Source organism: Nicotiana tomentosiformis, chromosome 12 (assembly GCF_000390325.3).
Source record: "Nicotiana tomentosiformis chromosome 12, ASM39032v3, whole genome shotgun sequence".
NCBI lineage: Eukaryota > Viridiplantae > Streptophyta > Magnoliopsida > Solanales > Solanaceae > Nicotiana > Nicotiana tomentosiformis.
In genome coordinates this window covers 37,134,622-37,137,224 of record NC_090823.1, presented here as the reverse complement: position 1 = coordinate 37,137,224, position 2,603 = coordinate 37,134,622, and positions in this window count along the sequence as shown.

The window sequence follows — 2,603 nt, the reverse complement described above, 5'->3', positions numbered from 1 at the left end:
ATACGACGTACGGATAAAAATATATAAGCGTTGGAAGAAGGGCCAATGCTAGGGTGCCAAGTAGCACCTTTTTGACATTTCAACAAAATGGATATTTATATCCCTTATGTCATCTCTTTCTTCATTTTTCCAGAAACCACGACCAAATAAGACCCATAAACTTACCTTTAAGCTCTCTACAATGGTTTCAAAAAAGATTAACATCCCGGGTGCGAAATCAAGAAGCGATAATATTAGAACGATCCTTATGACGTAAGTATCGCTATATCGCCTCTCTTTTTCTTTGTAGTTTGAGTTTTGGAAGGTATTTAATAGTTAAGAAAATGGATACTTTCTGTATTTAAGATTTTAAATATCAAGGAAGGTTGATAAATTTGCTTCCTAATAGTTAGAACTCACAGGACGGTGATCAGAAGCCGTGAATTCGAGTTATTCGACTTGTAGTGGACTGTTTTGTGGGCTGTTTCGTGTTGTTTTAGGGCTGTCTATTTTGCTACTATTTAATTGAGTGTTGGAGGAGAAATGGTATGGAGAAACACCACATAATGGCGAAATGGTGGATTAGTCATACTTTGTAACAATTTCGGGGTGTTTGACACTACTATAGTTGTCGTTTTGGGAATGAAGTGATTGGGGTGTATTGGGCTGTTGTAAGCTAAATATAACATTGATTTCGATTTGAATCCGTTGTAGGAGGTAATATTATGGTGTTCTTGCATGTGCTTAAGGTTATCTACATCAAACAATGCTAAAGGAACCAATCCCGATCGAAAAAGATCAAATCTTGAATGAAAAGCGCAAAATCGGCTAAAAGCACAATCCGGGCCCGTACCTCGGAACCCAACAAAATTTACAAAATCCGATAACCCATTCAATTACGAGTCCAACCACACTAGTTACACTCAAATCAGACTCCAATTCGATGTTCAAAACTCAAAAATTCATATTATGAAACTTTAGGCCAAAACCCCCAATTTTCTCTTTAAAATTCACAATCCCATTACCAAAAACGAAGATAGATTCATGAAATATAACCACATCCGAGTAGAGAACACTTACCCCAGTTCATATGGTGAAAATTGCTTCAAGAATCGCCTCAATCCGAGCTCCATAGCTCAAAAAATGTAAAAATGGCCAAAACCCTCGAAATAGAGTACTTTATAATCTGCCCAGGCATTTCTCTTAGGCGAACGCGGGAAAACTATCGCGTTCGTGATTAATAAAATAATTTGCCACCATAATACACTTCGCGACCTCAGTTCCTCATACGCGAACGCGGACAGTCTTCAACACAAAGCAACGTGATCGCTTCTGGCCAATCGCGACCGCGAATAAGAAATGGCCCAACTCCATTTTCCCATTACGCGATCGCATCTACTAATCTGTGATCGCGAAGAACAATCCACGCACTAGAAAACCAGAACACACCAGCAAGGCCAAAATGGAGGAAAATAGTCCGAAAATAATTTGAAACATGCCCAAGCCCCTCGGGAACCCGTCTGAATATACCAATAAGTCCAATAACATAACACGGACCTACTCGAGGATGCAAATCACACATAACAACATCAAAACAACGAATCACACCTCAACTCAAAATCAATGAACTTTGAAACTTCAAACTTCTACAACCGATGCCAAAACCTATAGAATCACGTCCGATATACATCAAATTTTACACACAAGTCACATTTGAAATTACGGACCTACTCCCACTTCTAGAATCGAAATCCTACCCCGATATTAAAAAGTCCACTCCCAGTCAAACTTTTTCAAAATTTCAACTTTTGCCATTTCAAGCCAAATTCAACTACAGACCTCCGAATCACAATTCGAACGCGCTCCAAAGTCTAAAATCACCCAACGGAGCTAATGGAACAATCAAAACTCTGTTTCAGGGTTAAAATTCATAAAAAATCAAACTTGGTCAACTCTCCCAATTTAAAGCTTCCCAGTTGAGAATCACTCTTCCAAATCAGTCCCGAATAATCTGAAAACTAAAATCAACGATTCACACAAGTCAAAATACATCATATGGAGCTATTTACGTCTGTAAACTACTGAGCGAAGTTCAAATGCTCAGAAAGACCGATCGGGTCGTTACACGAGTCTAGTTGGTTTTATGTACTTAGGTATCTATTATCATAGAAGCTCCATGTATACTGTGGGTCATGTTCTTAAGTTTTGAGTTTCGTCATGTATTTATGTTCACAAATATTTATGAAGCTATGTACCCATCACGAGAAAAAAAAAATTTTATGGGCCATTGAGCCAAATATATTCAATATCAAAGTCAAGATCTAATTATGTTTTGATAAAACATGCATGATTTATGATGAGAGGTTGATGTAACGTAGGCTTGCTCTACTGAGTTCACTCTGTTGAGCGCCGATCATGCTCCCCAAGTTCGGGGAGTGACATTTCTCTTGATGTTGTTTATATGATAAAACGGGGTTGATATTCTGTTCATATCCATATTTCTTAAAGCTCCGTTTTGTATTACTATGAGTTGTTAATTGAATTTGACATACCTTCATATGCCTCCACTTCTATTTGATGATTTGTTATTTGAGATGGATTCTCCTTCATTGAGTGTTATCACA